Raw genomic sequence first — 20,055 nt, forward strand, 5'->3', positions numbered from 1 at the left:
AACAAACCAGGCAGAACTAATACACCTGTCTGACAAGGAAACCAGGTTCTTATTTATTTTGAATGCAAGATGGAGTGGTTTATGTATAGAGTTAGAAAGCACTCAAAATGCTGTTGGAACGAAAGTTACTAACTGTAGATATTACTTATAACTTCGGCGGGACAGTGATAGCAATAAAAATCAGTCAAGTGGTAGTCGGGACACGAAAGGGTTCTGTACTGACACAACACAAATTGTCATTGCTTATTACTTAGGTACGGTTGGTTAAGAAATAAATTTGAGGGTTTTATTATTAAGAAATGATTTTTGTCACTAAAAAAAAATAAGATTGTAACAAGGGTTTCAGGTGACAAACAAACACCGCTGCTTCCGCAATAGGGATCGGATGTCATCTTGTGTGTTCGTAACCCTCTTAGCTCAAAATAAGTACAGACTTATAAGCACAGTGAGGACAAAACTTTAACGTTAATTAGTCTAACATATCCCACTGCATGACACTTTTCATATACTGTAGGTCTCAAACCTACAGTACATTGACCAAAAGTTCAGTTTCCGTAGTTAGAGATACAGTTATCATAGATACATCATTCATTCATACATTTAACTTTGAAAAGCCACATTGATACTTCTCTGATTTTCAAGACCTGCAGTCGAATACATACAAAGGTTTACATAGAAAGTGAATAAAGACATGTTCTAAACAATAAAGAAATACTTTTAAAAGAGATAAAATGGACATGCAAAAATAAGAAAATAAAATACAGTGTAGCATCCAATTCCATAACAAACTCGTTATTTTGAATTTCAACACCACTGTTTTATAGCCGATCCTAAATAAAATACTTTTTTCACAGTACATTGATGCTTTTGTAGCTCAAAATTTCCTGACATCCCTATAAACCCTTCAATGTAAATAGCAATAGAGGAAAACGTGTTAGTATCGCAACGATTTTCCTTCAAGAGGTGTCGTGTCTTCAGTACGGCTTCAGCTCTCGAGCTGAGCGGATGTGTGGAGGGACGAGGCGATTTTGTCCTTTAAACTTTTGAATGCAACACACGCGACGGAATTCAATTAAATAAATTAAGGTTTTTAGTGATTTCTGTCCGTGAATGGATTCGTAAATGTTAGTGCGTGGTGTTTGACTTGTGTTTTGTTTATTCCAATGAAAGTGTGATGAAAGAAAAATGTTTGTTTTACAATGAGTCCCGGAACAGCGTTTCGGGGTATCCTGGTTTAGGTAATAATTCTTATAATTTTCTTATCGTTTGATTAAAATTAAGTAAGTCTTCAAGTAAAATTAGTATTTGTTACATTTAGGCTAAAAGGTTTTTACACATCACTTTTCTTAAATAAGTCAATATTAACATTTGATTGCGAATTAAAAAGGATTTGTTGCTCAATTACGGTACAATTAGTAAAAACCATTTCCATAAGTACCAGCTATAATTCTTTTTTCTTTCCACTAAAAACTACGACCCAGTGAAAATCCTGTTAATTAAAAATAAACGTTTTGAATCAGCTACGCCCTTCAATTATTTTATCAACAGTTACCACAAGTAAAAATAGAATTATAACAATTGGAATAACAAGATATATAAATAGCTTGATTGCCTCAGTAATTATAACGAACCAACGTTTTGTCATCGAAATTCAGTCAGTCCGTCATCAAATCCGAAACATCTCATATACAGATAAACACATCGATATTTCAGTGATTTTAATTTTTATTCAGCCTGAAAAGAATCTTGCGTTTAAAACTAGGCGTCACCCAAAAGGCGTTATACATGACATCATATAGTATTTAACTCTATTTATATCATAGTTGAAATGGTCTTTTATTGAAGATTGGTAATTTTAATTGATAAATTAAGGTTGTTATCGACGATTTTCATAACCAACTCTTCACCAATATAAATTATAAAAACATCCTTTAAAAATTACAAATAAGGCTTAAAAAATATAAAATGATTTACATTTTAGACTTAGATCTTTTTTGATTATTCATATTACTGCTATAAACGACCATTTTTAAAGAAGTCCTTTTATATATCACCTCGAGTAAATATATATCGAAAAAAAGTTTTAAAGCCTAAAATCGATAGCCTTCAAACGGGACAGAAACTAGGGCGAGTTTTAAAAATGGTCCAATTAATGTCTATATTTTTTTCATTTCTTTTTCGGATAAATGTAACGTCTCGTCTTCTGAAGTAAACCAAAAATAGTATCGTATACCTAAATGGTGTCGTATATCTCTGTAGGTAAGATGCACCATGCAACTTTCTTTTTCTAATGCCTTATTAAAAATAAATCTTTGTAGAGAAAAAACAATGAGCACAACACAAACCAATTCACAACATACTATCTGAACTGAAATATGGTTCTGTATACCATTTACCCTTTGGCTATGAAATGATCCCTTTATTGTACAATAGATTTGTAGTTATTAATTATTTTATACACGAAACCTTATGAAAACGGAACAAAAAAGGATGTACTTGTCCGAGGGTGCAGCGTATTTCATACGAAATCTCTACAGAGCCAGAACACTGCGACTTTAATGACATGTTTTTTGTACGAAGACGTTAATGAAAGTGCTTATGTTAGTAAAAAGTATGTATGTTAGTCAAAAATACAATTAATTGACAACCCCCATTTAATGTTGTTGAAATTGATACATAGAAACAGAACTACAAGCTATTGACAAACTCACAAATATTTAAAATAAATTTTGTATTTAGTTTAAAAGTAGCAGTAAAAAAACATATCGGTCAAAGCAGAATCTTTAAAATGCCCATCACTAACAGATGTACTGTTAACAAAAGCTGAAGAGGATACTGTGACGTCACTTACAAGTACACTTTTACTAGCAAGTGATGTTTTGTTAGTAATGACTTGTTATTTCAGATATTCACATAAAATTTTGTTACGTCAGTCATAGAACATCAGTCACTTATATCTGTAGGTTTCTAACCTATGTTTTGGGCGTATGTCGTGCAAAAATCCCAAAAAATTCCAATATCTGTCATTACAAGAGCAAAGTAAAACCCTGTGGAATTGCGTGTGGATGAAGAATGGTGTTAAACGGAATGTCACCGCGGGCAGACGTCGACGAAAATAAAAAGTGTATCCGTTCACGCCAGCGTTTCATTCTTTGCCGCTAATTGGAATTGCTCTGCGGTCCCTGACAGCGGCGAATTTACTGTTTTTGTACCTTCACACTCATTCTTTTGGGAGTAAGCTGAAGGGGTCTTTATTGACAGTTGTTGGAACGTGAAATAATGATGGAAGAGTAAACTTTATATACTTTTTTTATTTAATAATTCTTTTACAAACTAGTACAATGGCGGACTTTATGCCAGAGGCGTATAGAGAAACAGGAAGTAGGTGTATAATCAGATAAAAAGAGTCGACGAAATAACATTTCATAAAAATACTGAAAATAAAAAAATATTCAATTGCTTCCTTCATTCCTTCATTGATTGATCGTAAATATTAAAGATTCCTACAAAATTCGGATAATACAATCCGATTCAAAACCAAACTCGTACACAATCAAATTCGTTCAATTGCTGTTGAGCTGTTCGGTAACAAAATAGGCTTGACGAGTCAACGTTTCACTGAAATCTATCGGTACTTTGCAAATTGGACCGTTGAACGACTTCTGTTTGTCATTGCACCTACAATTAGTAAAGAAATATTTTAAATAATAGGAATTAAAAAAAAACGGCTGCTCTCCTCTACTCAACTTGAAGTAAGAAGCTACTTTCAACCGTCATACGAAAATTTAGTATAAGCTGATGGAATACTTTTCTTTTATTCCTCAACCAACATGGAAACACGCCAGCAATTCTTTTTCACTAATTGGAATTTCTCTACGTCTCCGTCGGCCTCGACTTTTTAAATTGAATTCTTTTTTCAACAAAACATATTTTTTTTTTTACTTGGTACGTGTTGCATAAATCTATTCAGAGCCTCTATGCTGTTAGTGAAATTAAAACGTAAATTTTGTTAAGTGAATTTCAGCGTGTAAATACGTCGACGTGTTTTTTTGAATTTCGTTGACAAGGCGACTTTTTGCTGGGTGTGGTTTTAAGTAATTTAGTGTTATTCCATGATATTCAGACTAATGTTTGTGTACTCTTTGGATGTGCTGGTTATGATTTTTTCGACCTTGTTACAATCGGGAGTTACAAGTGCAGGTTGGAGTCGCGATACTAATTCTACGTATGAGGATGGGGAGAAAAAAAATTGTTGGATGATCCAAAAACTAATTTGTCACCTAATGAAAATTGAGACGCTGAAACCGTTGGTAAATGAAATCTTAAAAAAATATAAGAAATCTTACATCTAATTTTTTGGATACCATACATCTAATTAGATGTTAAATCTATCGAATCTCCATTAAGATCATAATATATTTCTAAACGACTTAGGACGATGGATGATCTCAATTCGGACGGCAAGGTATATTAAGTAAAGAAACAATATAACTCATCAAAATACCTATGTGATAACAGTCGCTTTCAATAACGTTCATTTATACATATTATACTTACCCTTATCATGAAACCACAACCGGAAAATGAATTTAAAAAATCTATCGAAACTTTATTCCCGAATCATACACAGGTGTTTTTCTAAAGAACTGAGTTCCAAGACTTCCAATACCAATAAATTCACTGAACTGGAAATATTTCCTGACGAATATATTTCTTGTCTCAAAGCACTACGTAAGGTAGGAATAGATAAACTGTCATAGAGAATTTGTTCCACAAGTTTCAAGTCCGATGAAATGTTGGTTTTGTAAGAAAAGCACTGATCTCGATAAGGGTTATGTAAAGCTGTGTTTTTTTTCAGAAATCTCATTTTTTACTTTGTCTAAAGAGTCCGATTCTTCAATTGGTTAAGATCCTATTTGGATTGAAATCCAATGGAATCTTGAGTCAAGTAACACGCGGGTCAAAGCTCATAGTGGATTTTTTTGAATATAATAATATTAATACGCAAAATTGTTTTGAAAGCGTTTTTATAAACTGAAAATGATTTCACGGAAACAACAAATCGGGATAAATATATCCTATGTTTTTAAATCCAGGCTAAAGACTTCCACCTTGCCACCTTTATAACATCATTCCTGAGATAATTGTCAGTCACGAATCTTAATAGAATTACAAAACCATACATTTGAGCAATCTATCATAGTTAACTCAGAATAAGCTTGTTGAAATGTCACAATGTTTACACGAGCTGGAAATAGTCTATCCTTCCTATACGTCCTTTTATCGTCCTAAAATATCGTAATGACAGGTTGTAACCTTAAAACGTAGTACAGCTGTGAGCTTCTTCCCCAATTGACTTTTATTACGTGCTCAGAAAGATAAGGGACATCAATTTTGTAATCGTTCACGATACGGACGGCATTCGATGCCAACTCAAATAAAAGTCGATTGGAAGGTATATTTTTAAAGAATTATTTTTTTTGGGCCAGTTTCGCTGTCTCATCTTATTTCTGATCTCTATTTTAGGAACTAATTTTAATCGTTGAGTGTTTTAATTTTAAAACTATGTAAGTGCAGTAACATATTATACTTTCATGCGGTTCTGAAGCCTGTATATTGGTTATTAAGCTAAACGTTAGCCTATTTCCTATTCTAGAGCTAAAGCTATAACTAATTCAAGTTTCATCAAAATTAATTATTGGTTTAGCAGTGAACGCCCACATAGGTATACAAGCTCGAGTTTTGTTCAAAAGTCGACTGTTGTCATTAGATTAACGAAAGCCAAAATCGAAAAATCCATTCGACTTTAGAAATAAAAAGAAGAAAATTCGAATGGCAGCACGAAACCTAGTTCGAAATAGATGTGTCAACGGCTCTTGTCGTGCTTGTCTCAGGATTAGATTTGTTCCTTCCCTATTTGTTCCTGCAGACTTTGTTCCCTACCAAACATGGAAAAATATTGGTTGCTAGAAGTGCTGCGTAACCGCTAAGGAGTGAAGCAAAACTTTCTTGGTAACTTTCTGATTCGCACCCCAGTCAAATAAGTACGTCACTAAACTCAAATGAAATGAATGAAGTAATATGGCAGTGTATATCCAGGGTGTTAGCTAACTCAATAATAAATTTAATATATGTCTCCATCAAGCGATTTAATAAAAAATGGTTGATGGACACATACATATGAACAAACTTCCTCGTTTTTCATGTTAGTAAGAATTATTACTGTTTGTCTGGTTTGAACAAGGCAAATTACTGGAACACAGAAAAAGTATCGTTCTTTATCAATATAACTTATTTCGCTATCGTATTTTGGATGGTAAGTTTGATCATCAACTCGTGACAGTGCCATGCACCTTCAGAGCCATTTCTTTTATTTTATTTTCTTTCTTAGTTCGATGTTACCTCGCAAAGGAAAACGAAAGTATTCGGGATAAGTTACCGGCGTGTGACGGAAAGACATCCTCTATACGTTTTTTCTTTTCGTGTAATAATCTCTTGTGGGTTTAGCAGTACAGCTTTTGTGTAAAGGAAAGGATTTCTGGAGTTTGTGTTCGGAATGTTCTGGTTTCTTGTGTTATTTTTTCTACATTACATTTGGTTCAAAGTTCGTGTATGTTTTTATCCGTTTCTTGTGACTGTTTTGGGATTTTCGTAAAAGTGACAATATCAATAATAGGGCTATGGTTACGAATTGGGTAACCACTGTCCCAAAGTACAAAAACGGGAAATGCAGTATGTGCGTCATCATCACTAGTAATGTTTATTTGCTTAATATTTTCTGACGAAACATCTAAGTAAAACGAACAAGATTCCACTTCCTTTTCAATTCTAACGTTATCAAGAGATTTATCCTGAACTTTGAATCAACATTCGCTCTTCAAAATTGATTTAGAAAATGATCGTATTCCAAAGTCATTAAATCAAACGTTTCTGTTTGATGCCCTTACTTATTGGCAAGATAAAAAATCTTCCGAATCTTCACGAATATTGGAAGTGGGTATGAATACATTTAGGAGGCATCTTTGAAAAGGACGAATATCGTTAAGCCCAACGAGAAATTCGAAAGTGCTCTCTCGATGATGGTTTTGAGGACTTATTAAAGAAACTTGACAAATCTTTCTAAATCTTTCATTTTTTGTTTATGTGGATTTTAATATATTTCTTCCGGCGATATGAGTCGACTTAAAACCTGTTTGCTCCTAAATAATTGGCTTTACAGAACATTATCCAGACTTTAGGTGTAACTTAAAACTTTGTTAGTATTTCTGAACACAAAAGATTTAAAATCGTTACTTTAATTTAATTTTCTACGAATTAAAAAATATTTAATCAAATTGAGTGTTTATATAATTACGTCTGAATTCCTTTAAACATATTTGAATAGAAGTGCAAAATTGAGTGATTCACCTTGACAAAAGAACTGCCGCATTGCATGTATAGTGTGTATATTCATATTTTTCATGAAATGTAATATGTAAAGTATATTTCATTCCCGTCAGCGCTCACTAGCACGAGTTACTGCAATATTTCACAAAAAAGCTGTCTGGAAGTACCAAATTTTTGGCACTTTGAGGTTAATTTGAATTCATTTATTTCGTTTTAGGGATGTGCGAAGTATGGAATATTTAAGAGATGTATTTACTGAAAGACTACCTTTTACTAGACAAGACTTTAAGGATCCGTAACCTAGAGGAAAGCTGACACAGCGGAGTGTTATAGTAGGGCTATCTAATAATAACACTCCGCTGTATGTCCATCTGTCTGTCACCAGCCTTTATGGTAGTAAGGTATATGAACGGTAATAGCTAAACAGTTGTAATGCAATTGATAGGTGATATTTTCTTTTACTATAACAACACAAAAATGAAAATCGTCCTTAAGTAGCCATTAGTAAGGTTGCGAATGTGACCGGTGACTCTATTTTTGCAAATTGGTTTTTCTGTAGAAGATATGTTCCGAAGTCTCAGTGACGCGATTCCAACTCGGACTTGACCGTTTTTTTTCATAATGATAAAGTTGGATAATCATTACCTACTTATTTTGAGCATATATTTTTGAAGTCCGTTTTGAGGTATGATGCTTAATTGTACTTAAATGAACTGCCACATACGTATTAACAGTCATGTTATCCACAAAGAATAACTAACCCTTACAATTACAGTGGGATAAGAAAAATAACGGCACCATAAAAACTATTTGTTAACTGGAATCGAATTTTCCCGAGTGTGGTAAGATTGAATTGTTACAGCTATATTTTGCAGACACGGGGTTGAAGTCTCGGCATTCGTGGTATTTCCTCGTGTGAACTTGATAAAGAGGACTCACTTGAAATTTCGATTAGAGCCGTTTCACTGTGGAACTTATTTTTTTTTTACCAAACATAAATCGTTTCACGAATTGGCGATAGTTTAAGTACCGCTCTTGTTTGTAAAAATTGACTATTTTTTTTACAAGGAATACGTTATCATTTTTTTTAATAAAATACTCATAATATTAAAAATTGTACATGGATTTTTACCGGTTGGCAACAAACTCTAATGGTAAAGAAATGCATGGTAAATTAGTTTGAGTGTGACGTTTTTACTATAGCTAAATGATGTACTAGGATGCTGTTTATAAAGTCATAAATCGTATTGAGGGAACAAAAGTGTTTTTGGTCAAAAACAATCAATATGTAATCTCGAAATGTTGTACTGAACAAAATGTTTATCGATGCATTCGTTCCTAAAGCTAAGTCTTCACAGACGCCAACTATTGTTTCGTGAAATCAAACATAAACGAACAATGGTTTTGGAGAACCGTTTATCGGGAAACTGTTTTCTAAAAGCCTTTGGTCGAAGGCTCCTACATTCAGTTGGTCTGGAACAAGCTTATCATTGAAGCGTTTAGAAAAATGGGTTGGAAAATGAGAAGTAGGATTATCTTTGACGATGAATGTGGTAAAAAAGTAAGTTTATGTTATTAATGGTAAACAGAAGTAATGAGCCAAATAATTTTATTTACAGTGAAGGAAAGATAGATAGTTACCTTTCTCGTCCAGTATTATGTCGATCATACGAAAAGTTTTATTTTTCCATAGTATACAATTAGCGAATTCCCAGTACTTATCAAAAAGCAGTTTTCAAGATATGCTTACCTACCACACTGCGAAAATGAGTGGGAAAATGCCAGCCATGAAAAAAATAAACCTATTGAAAAAAAACGCATTCATCGTATACATACAATATCAATATTTTTTAGGGAAAAACAAACATTTTATTTTACCCGCAGTTATTACTCCAGGTAGCTGGGTAGCAAACGTCCTGGAATCCTTTTTTGCATTAAGTACATCAAAACATCCATGACTGGACAGTCGCTACAAGTGTCCGCAATATCACACTACCACATAAAACTCCTCTTATACTCCGGGCAAGTTTTGAAATGCATCCACAGCTCGGAGGTACTGCGTTTACTAAATCCGACACCTCATTACCGTACGTCATGTGTGCGGTACAAAGGGGCTTGCTGCCACCTGGGATGCTTATGTTGTCACTACCGTAAAAACTTCCTCTCAACATTATTCAAGTTGCTTCTAAAATAGGGAGTTGGAAATGAGTTTGGTGCATTATCTTCTTCGTTTTCTTTGATGTTCTTTGATGGGAGGGTTTTGTTAGAAGAGTGTGGCTTAGCTCGTGTTTAAATGTCTAAGAAATAGTTTAAGGAAAAGTCTTGTGATGACTGATGACTTTCGCAGTTAAGGATTTTTTTAAGGTGTTTTGTAGCGTATGCATTAATGATTAGTAGAACTTAGTATACTTTGCAACAGACTCTCTGTCTATAGTGGCCAATCTGGCCATATTGGAATTCTTCGAAGCGATAACATGCCTGTAAGCAATCCAAATCTATACTTAATATATAAATGGAGAGTTTGTTTGTTTGTTTGAACGCGCTAATCTCAGGAACTACTGGTCCAAATTGAAAAAATATTTTTGTGTTGAATAGACCATTCATCGAGGCTTTAGGCTATAAAACATCACGCTGCGACTAATAGGAGCGAAGATACAATGGTAAATGTGAAAAAAATAGGGCAGGTATAAATCATAACTTATATTTTCTACCAACTGGGACGAAGTCGCGGGCAACAGCTAGTGGGAAATAATAAGAGAATAATGAGACCCCGTGAAAGGACTCGACGTGAAAAAAAATTGCAAAGATATGTAGTACATGATATTACATGGAAAAAATGAATTCACATGATTAATATTTACAACATCTTAAATGGGAATCATATCAAATTATATCCACTTTTTTCTTTTATCTAAAGGAACAGATACTAGGAGCAACTTTGTATAAAGATTTGCAAATCGAACCCTCCAGCTAATAATTTTTTGCTTTCATTTTGCTCTTCAGTAAATGTATTTACATTATATCTCAATAAAAACATTACCTGAGCAACGCTACTTTAAAAGCTCAAGTCGGTAATAATTAAACATTGGAGTCGACGCTCAAGGGAATTTATTTTATAATTAAAAGGTTGATTTATTAATTGGTCCTTCCGGATCCTGTAGAGTGTATCAAAGGTTCGAGATTTTTTTCCCTGTAACCAAATTAAACATTTTGTTTGATAATATACATATTTCGGTGTTTTCCCATATGCACTGCTATGTGTTATATAGATATACATATATTTGGTGTTTTGTTAACTACGTCTTTGTACATAAACTGCTAAATGACTACCTTTTTTATGTGTTTTCCGTGTGAAATTAAAAATATGTGAGGTTTACAGACTTACATTTATTTATTTTTTTACATGATTGTCTACGTCATAATGTTTAACCCCAGTGGTCGCAATATAAAGAAAAATATCAAAAGTTCAAAAATATTTATTTTAAAAATATTTCGTGAAATTATTATTAATGCTTTGTAGGGTGAAAAAATACAAATATTTTTATTACAAAAATTATTCCTGCATCTTCGGCAATAGGAAAATTATCCATCAACACTTTGAAATTCTTTGTTGCCCTATCTATGTAAAAAAAAATGTCAACTTTTCTTCGTATTTTTCGTTAGGTCACCATGTCCTGAAGGATAGTCGTTAACACCTATTTAGGGCAAGGCTACATATAGCCATGTTCAAATGTACGCGTTTATGTGAGCACCCTAATTATGTATCCATTTACACATAAGTACCTTTCTTGTAACTTACTCATAAAGAAATCTTATATTAATCCTCTACTTTAGTAAGTCGACTGGCGACAATTTGGTATGAATATGGAAATTAAATTTGACTTTAGTCTTGAGTTATTTTGCAATAGAAAAAAATAAAAATATGTAGAGGATAAAATGAGTATCGCCTAGCTTAGTTCTAAACAAAGTCTATCCATTAATCTTTGTATCCTTCAGCCATGAAACTGGAATTGGGTCAAAACCGCGATTCCTAGAAGAGACTTTACTTTCTTTGTATTACTTAAGAATAGCGTGACATTCCTCACACGATATTTTGTACGTTCTTGGAAATGAAAGCAAAATTGCTACGGACCGAGTACCGTCATAGCTACGAGCTACGATGTCGTAGCCGTTACCCGATATGCTACGAGTGACACCGTTTTTCTCTAAAGTGTGTTTACATGGAGGAGTCTTGCTTAAGGATTCGTAGTCACGTGACAAAAACGAAACACTTCCTTAATTGTTTAACAAACTTTTTAGCTTTTTACAGTAATTTTGTCAAGGATTTAAAATGTTTGTTTTAAAATATGTATGTAAAAAATAATAAAACTTTGAAGGTTCTATATCAAGTTTTTGATTGATGAGGATTGTCTGGAAGTTGTATGACGTTTATTGTTCGAGATAATGAGTCAATATGGTGAGGGCTACGTAAAAGTTGACAAAAACAATTTTTTTTTTTTTAAATACTTCATGTATAAGCATTTTATCTGTGTATCAGGCACGATTCATGAAATACTGTCTGATCATAGGCGGTTGGACAGGCAGCGGAGCCTCAGAAATAGGGTTTCGTTTTCACTCTATGGGTAAAAACCTAAAAAACACCCTGAAAAAATACAATGCGCCTTAAATTTATAAAAAATATACTAGACTTTTTAAAGTCTAGCTTCATCTGAATGACAGTCTTCTGTATAGGTCATTTATTTAGCATATTTACGTCTCACATAAACAAGAAAAAAGTCTTTCAACAAAAAAACCCTATTCCTTCTACAATAAACTTCAAAACGAAAGTATTCAATACAGAGTGATCCTTTATCATCGCGTACTAAAAAGCACTTTACTATTATTGTAACAAGGCAACGATTTCTATGACATCATTCCGTTTCGGGATTTATAGAATTTTTATTCTTAAATTTTGTGTCGAATACGTTGGGATACTAAAAACTGGTATTGTCTTTTTTAAACTCTCTCTTTTACAGTTGGGTATAAAGACGTTTGTAGTAAAGAGAGATACGGTTTTACATGTTTCGTTGAATTCTTCATTATACAGAGTGTTCTGGAATTAAAGAATTGGCAGTTCCCTGAATGGGTGTGTTTGTCACTTTAAATCTTGTATTGTGATTTTATATGATTGCTCAAAAGTGTGATATTTTTAAGTTTTGTGTATGTGTCGGACTAAGTTCCAATCCTTTTGTAATGCATTATCAGAATCTTTTAGTCATTCATGAAGCACGCAAGGAACTAATTTTGTAAAATTAATATTATTAAGGCTAGCAACGCACTTGTTACTCCTGTGGTATTGCAAATGGTCATCTTCGCCGAGATCGTCCGACAAAGATGATGTGGTGGTGTGATAGAGAGGTTTGGAAGAGAAAGGAGCCTTTGCCCAGCAGTGGGATCTAAAACAGGTTATGTAAAAATGGGCAGATGTAATTGCTTAACATGTGACGATCCGTCTGCATTTTAGTCCCCCAGTCTTACTTCATAAAAAAGAAGATATTACAACATTTTAATTGACAGCTTTTCAAATAGTGCTCAACATTATTACTGTTGTAGTATTTATTATTAGTGAAAAACATTTCATGTTTTAGCTTTTCGTTTTTTGTATTGACCTAGCCCTGCTAACATATTACAGAAATCTGCATAATCCCCACGCATCAAAAATTATGGAGACTCCATCGTCGGTCCTTAAATCAATTAAATGGCACCTTACTTATTCACAGTCGTTCCAATTAAAACCTCTTTGTGCGGCAACAGCGGATCGTACATAATTTATTGTTAATGACAAAATGAGAACGACGAAGCATGTCGGTTCCGCTTAACTGTTTCCGAAAAAAAAACCTTTGGGTTCGTAAAATTGCAGTACAGAGCAATAAAATCTTCTCTTCCTATGGTTGAAGTACGACATGCTGTCAGAGGTTAAACAGCCGGTAGGGTTTGATAGATTTAGCACACCCTTGAAAAAATATTTCAGGTGTGTAGATTTTCTCACTATGTTTTCCTTCGCCTTTAGCAAGTGATAATTACTTTGTAATGCGCATAAAATTTAGAAAAGACAATTGACTGACTTATCGTATGTATCAATAAAATGATGAATTATGAAGGTCGCGTGAGTGACAACAAGTTCAAAATTAATAATAATGTTTTATAAGTAAATAATTTAATTTTAGGTCAGATTTCAAGTAGAAGTAGTAAATTAAACACAAAGATTAATTAACCGCCTGTCAACCTAATATCAGACGATGTGATCATTAGTTAATATTTTGGTCAACAAATCGCGGCCTGATCAGTAGATTTAAAAACTGATAACATGGAAACCTTGAAAGCCGAGGGTGAGCTAAACATAGTACATAAAAATACAAATTTACTTAACTAACAAATTAAAAATTATTCAGTGCAAAAGAACCTTAAATACAGTATTTAATTATGCGTATTTATCGGGAGTGCACGACTAGTTTCGGGCCCTCAAACGACGCGCTGAGCCATAATGAGATGACGCGGCGGAGTTACGAGTAGAACTGATCTGTCCGAACTGGCAATCCCAATGAATACATGAGTAAACCGTTCTCGTCCAGGAATCATTCTCATGATCGTTACTTTAAAAATATTAAATAAATAACTTTTGTAGTGATTATAGACGACCAAGAATAATCAAATGTACTTACAGCATATATAATTTAATAGAAAACTGCATGACTAATGTATCTATACTGGATCAACCATTGAGTTAATATTTAAAGAGATCTGTATTCTTTTTCAGTGTTAACTTAATGGTCTTACAGGAAATACCTTAATTACAAGTCGCTTCAGCGCGAAGCAAATTACAAAGAAAAATAAAGTTCTCTTGTGTTCCACAGTGCAGCGCACGTTTCTCACATTGCACAGTGGGGCGGTCAATTCGTGTGGTATCCATTTTTCGTTTTATTTTGTCAGTTTCAAGCATTGCGCTTAAGTTTGCCTGGCGTAGTTTTATGTATCTAAATTAATTTTGAAATGTTTTGTTGATTTCTTTTCATCATCACCATCTTCATGAGCCTGTATTCGTCCACTGCTGGACCTATGTTACAATTATTTTAATTTTGAAAACACGTTTTATTTATATGCTGAAATACAATTGACACGAAATTGTAACAAAAGCAATATCAGATTTAAGCTTTCAATGTTTTGGGAAGATTATTCTTGACTTTTTTTTAAGACTCGACTGTATTCATATAATTGGCGTTTATAACAAAGTTAAAATTACAATGATCATAAAATAATTAATAACATTTTCTCAAAAATCTTTAGAGATAGAGTAGTAGTAACGAACCTTACTCAAGAGCTTCATTTTAATATAAATATAATAAGTAAATATCCCTAATTTGATTACTTAATACCGCACTGCGACTAAACCCTCTAATTTCCGTAATTTTAAGTTCGGCTATCTTCGGATGCTTTCGGTTATCTTCGTGAACCATCGGCTAATTTACGAAGACTGCCGAAATAAACCTTGTTACTCCTTGTAATATAATTAGTCCCAATTTGTTTGACTTGTTCAGCGATAGCTCTATTTCGTTATAGTTTTTTTATTAGATTGTTGTAATGGAGACAAAGCCGTGCTTTTACTAATGGAGTTTTCGAATTAAGTTTTACGTGATCCTGTTTGATAATTAAATTATCTTAAACAGCTGCCATGTTGGTAAAACGATTGAACTATGATTATGCTGGTTTTGAATATTGTATCGCTGTTTGTTATTAAATAAACTAATACTTGTCAAGCCATGAACCAAAAAATAAAATAACTGTTTCGACTAAGATTTTGACTTGACTAGATAAACTTCATCAGTTCATTGAACGGGATGAAATCGTTGACACGTAGTCAGTAAAAAAGGTTTCTAATTAACGATTTGTAGGTCTTCGAAACAACTTTACTAATGAAAATAAATGGTACGCTATTGTGCTATTACGTAACAAAATATGTTGGACACCTACAGTATAATGAATCATCAATATATAGATATCTTAAAAATACTGGTTTTATATTTCTGCTTTGTATATTGACTTGTGTTTCCGACAGTAGGTACTTATTTACCTACTCGCATACCTACATTATTATTTTATGTACTGCTGTAGCTATATTCGTTAATCCACCGTAAAATTTTACAACATTATATAATACGATACGTGTAAACAAGCCTTTAATTGTGAACTAACCCCAAACCGAGTAATTTAATGTGACGTTGCTTATTTGTCACCGTATTCGCTATTGTGATGGCGTGGTATGAGCACACCCTGTATTTCACCTCACCCCGTCTATAATAGCTTTTGGTTACAAACACAATAGTTTCAGTTTAAATTTTACAATGTCTTTTGACGTTGTTATACAACATTACACACATACACACACCTACTCACACTCATAACACACATTTCTTTTTCACAACTGCGATAAGTTTAAGAGATGTCGGTATATGCCCTCTTTGCTTATATCAATTTAAACGTTACGTTTAGACAGTCCCTTATCTTAACACGTAAACCTGCTCTACTAAAAAAAGTGAATTCGACACCTAAGTAATATGCAAACGGAATCTGTTCAACGAGACGTAAAATAGCTTGAAGTAGAAGATTGTGAGCTTACAGCAATGTTAGTATAAAATATACATAATTTATTAGGCATACCTTAGTAAGGCAACCGTTCTTGGTTGTATGACTTTCAAGGTTGTTGATGAAGATTTGGAGAACGGTGGTTATCGTAAACTATTCATTGTTTATATTAAAATCAATTCAGTTAGTCACTGACCAATATTTTTCATGATTGATTTATTTGGGCCTAATATTATTATGCTATTTTTTTTTTAATTTCTTTAATCAATGAATTATCAACCGCATCTTCCATACAACGAAGTTTTAGTAACAAAAAAATTTTTGTTCGTTCATCCACAAATTAAGCAAAATCATTTTCGACAGTTACACAATAGCTTTAAAGTATAAAATTGAATGGAGTTTGTTATTATTGGACCACAGAAACTTAATGGGGTGTTAAATTACAGTTCAGAAAGTCACCAATAGCGGTAAGATTGTTGAAGTTTCAGCTTAAAACCAAACTTAGACATTAAGGTGTTACCTAGTTCGCTACTTAATAACTACCTAAGTTTGGTTTTGATATTTTCTCAGTATTTAGAGTAAGTGTTAAGTCTTGTTAGGATTGAGATTAATTTTTGTTTTAACACCAATGTTTCACCTTTTATGGACGATAAAAATAATTGAGGAAAAAAAAATATTATGTATTTTAAAGGTCAGATGATTTATTTATCAAGCAAAAATATTTCATCATTCTCATTCAAGTGCTGGTCATTTATGAGTCCAATCCCGATGGTTACAATTCACTGACAATTTTTTTTCTTTTCACTAACATTTGATGAATGTTGAAAAAGCTCTCAATAAATAATGACAGTCCACATGATATCCTGTTTCATCAATCCAACGGTAATGCAAACCTTTCTTCGATAACTTACTATTCTAGAACAAAATTTAAACAAGTTATTCAAACTCATTATTATTGTCAAAGTAAATAATATTACGGTCACTGAAATCTGAAATTTCCAATTCGAAAATTCAGATAGATACCTAATGGAAATAATTTGATAGACATCGAGTTTCATGCTTGTGACAAATAGGCTTTGATTATCCAAACAATAATTCAGTTCGGCCTACTCTATGCCACTCTATATTACCAAACTAGCGGTTGCCCGCAGGCCCGCCCGCAAAAATCGAAATTGATCCTATGGGAACATAAAATCGGGTTAAAAACTATTCTATGTGTTAATCTTAGTTATAAACTATGTGTATACTAAGTTCCGTCTAAATCCGACTGCTTCAAAGAGAAAGAAACATCCATACATACAATATTGTTCGTTCGTAATATTAAGTAGGATTTCTACAAATTTTTAAATGTATCAGTAGTGTAAACTCCAGTAAAATTTACTTGACTTGTCGTTTTTTCTTTTCCAGTATTGGATTTTTTATAATTCTTAAATTTTCCGATTTTGCGCTGTTATTGCATATGACAGCATATAACAGCATATAATCATATAACATAATATATATTTTTTATTAAAAAAGTATCTTATGGAGTTTCTTGCCGGTTTTTCTCAAGTTTATATTTGATTGGACTCTTGCTACCTAATTCAATGAAAAGCACCTCGTCTTATGTAGTTTCCAATGAATCAATCCTACAGCTTTCCTCTTTAGGTTTCTATAGTTTCTGAATTATTGCCTTCTCTTCTAGAGCTATTTCAAAAGCTCCTACCCCAAGAATTTGATAGTTATCGTACTCGTGAAATCCCAATTCTTTAATCTTTCGTTTTATGCCCTCTCCCAGCTTGACTTGATAAATCAACGTCAAAATTCTCTAGTCAAATTTGAATTCTCTGGAGATTATTTATCTGCTTTAATCTTTTGCCTGAAACAGCCTTAGTTTTGAAAGTGCAAAAACCCGATGGTAATTTTTTTTAACTTCACTTCTGATTTCATCTAAATTAACAATTGGGATAGCCCGTGAACTCCACTTTCCCCCAAAAACAAATCAAGATAACCCTATAATCAACGACTAAGTATTCTAAGATATTACTGAGCAATTCACAAAAAATATAATCCAATGAGAATTGTTCAGTCAGCGTTAGTAAATCACTTTTCATAAAGCCATATTCATTTGATTGCTGGCTGTCGCAAATGATAAGGGTGTATTGCTGCCTCATTGAGATGAGACAATTCTTTGAAAGAATTTGTTAGCGGGTAAAAATACGTTATAATTTCATGTGTAGAATAGTAAAAATTTTACCAGATTGTAAATTAAGATTTTTTGTACGAGTTCGAAGAAGAAGGAGTAAAATTTTTAAACTAACGTGACATTTATTGCGCTCTACAATCATTTCACATTTATTAGGTTACGTAATTGGTCAATTATGCACCATAAAAAATCTCCAACTTTTTCAATTTCTATTTTAAGTGATTCTGCAATAAAAATAATTAAATCCACTTAAACAACAACTTAAGTCACTTCTGATTAGTTAATTGATATGACTTTCTTACGGAATGGCCCGTCATGAATTTTCTAGTTAATTTCACGTAGCTAACCACAATTCATTAGACGTAATAGACGTTATCGCTTCGGTCTTACTTTTGTAAATTGTATGCTTCAGTGAATTGAGTTAATACAATTGATTGTCGGGCTTTTAGAGTTCCGCAGTGATTTGAATATAGCCTTAGAATAGCGAAAATATTTTTAACTATAAAATGTTCATTTTAGTTTTCGTTTCGTTTTCCAAATTTTGATATGTAGAAAACATTTACTAGTATGCTGTAAAACTTGTGAGTATTAATTTGTTATTGTAATATTTTATTCAGATCAGTTTTAAGTCAATCAGTCATCGACCACCAGTCGAATTGGACTCAAATAAGAATAAAACCTAGGAAGCGGTGGCGAGACGACCTTAACGCTTACCGCGCAGGCTGGTTCCATGCGGCCCAGAATAGAGAGTCGTGGAAGGATTTGGGGGAGGCCTTTGCGCAGCAGTGGGACACAGTGGGCTAGAGAAAAAAAGAATGAAACGTCTTCAACGCCACGCCTATTGAATAATTCTTCATGTATGTTAAGTCTGTTATGATAATCTAACGTCAATTGTTTTAATTCCTTATTTTATCATGTGGTGTTACCTATCGCTGTTAATTAATCAATATTTCTTGGAGATGCGTCAAAATAAACTTTAAATCAATGTTATGAAATCATCTTTTCTACTATGAAATTGAATTCACTTAAATCGGTTTAAAAGATAATACCTAGAATTACGTACCTGTGTATTTAATTAACAAGATCAAAATGGATAAAGTACAGTCTAGTGCTAGGATTAGAGATTTTGATCTAAATTAATCTTTCGCTGATTTATATTTCACAAATAATATTAAATAAGTAAGATATTAGATTGATAAAGATCGTTTCATACTTTAAGGTTGCTCGGTGCTAATTGGAAAAGGATAGCTATTTTAAAAAAAAATACGAGTTATTAAAATATTTTAAGATGGGGATTTTGGTAACGATTAACTTACTGGTATTCATAAGAGACGGATGGGTCAACGATTGACAATTATGAACCAAGCAGTGAGGGGAGATTTGTGATAAGCTGATGCCGACGCAAAATCTTTAGTTCAACTTGCCGTACGATTAAGTTGTAGAAAAATAGCCTTTTAAACAATCACACGCGGCCTTATTGTCCCGACCTATGCAGAGCCTATAATAACCAGACCACATTACCTACTAAATTTTATAGAAAATGTTTACTAGCAGACAACAGATGAACATACTATTTAAATACCCTTTAAGCTTATGTAACAGGACATTCGACGGCAAAAACAAAATTTTACACCACTCGGAAATAATTCAATTTTTTATCGGTCGATAAAACCAAATTGCAAAGGACTGTTCAAATAAAAAGCCGTCCAATTCCTTTCACGTTATCGTCCCAAAACAGCCAATTGTCAACACTTCCGAAGCCATTTCGAACCCAGAGCAAACAGGTAAATACGAGAAACTCAAAAAAAAAAGTTTAGAAAACGAAGTGTCATGCAAAACTGGGTCCCAAAGGGCAACGTTCCGTT

General features: G+C 33.1%; 1 protein-coding gene across 1 annotated transcript in view; it reads left to right on the forward strand.

The window, feature by feature from the left end:
- Positions 1–816: 816 nt before the first annotated feature.
- LOC113499380 (protein sidekick-1-like) overlaps positions 817–20,055 on the forward strand; it is a 51,020-nt gene continuing 31,781 nt past the window's right edge. The window contains exon 1 of the mRNA XM_026879851.1: positions 817–1,238. The gene's annotated coding sequence lies outside the window, so the exon portion shown is untranslated. The remainder of the gene's footprint in view (positions 1,239–20,055) is intronic.

The sequence above is a fragment of the Trichoplusia ni genome, chromosome 12 (assembly GCF_003590095.1).
Source record: "Trichoplusia ni isolate ovarian cell line Hi5 chromosome 12, tn1, whole genome shotgun sequence".
NCBI lineage: Eukaryota > Metazoa > Arthropoda > Insecta > Lepidoptera > Noctuidae > Trichoplusia > Trichoplusia ni.